Source organism: Egretta garzetta, unplaced genomic scaffold (genome assembly GCF_000687185.1).
Source record: "Egretta garzetta isolate BGI_Z169 unplaced genomic scaffold, ASM68718v1 scaffold352, whole genome shotgun sequence".
NCBI classification, from domain to species: domain Eukaryota; kingdom Metazoa; phylum Chordata; class Aves; order Pelecaniformes; family Ardeidae; genus Egretta; species Egretta garzetta.
Window position 1 is genome coordinate 181,963 of NW_009258768.1, and position 214 is coordinate 182,176.

Below are 214 nucleotides of genomic sequence, written 5' to 3' on the forward strand. Positions count from 1 at the left end.
CCTCCTCTGGACCCGCTCCAACAGTTCCATGTCCTTCTTGTCCTGAGGGCTCCAGAGCTGGACACAGCACTCCAGGTGAGGTCTCACCAGAGCAGAGTAGAGGGGCAGAATCACCTCCCTCGACCTGCTGGCCATGCTTCTCCTGATGCAGCCCAGAGTACGGTTGGCCTTCTGGGCTGCCAGCGCACATTGCCAGCTCATGCCCAGCTTTTCA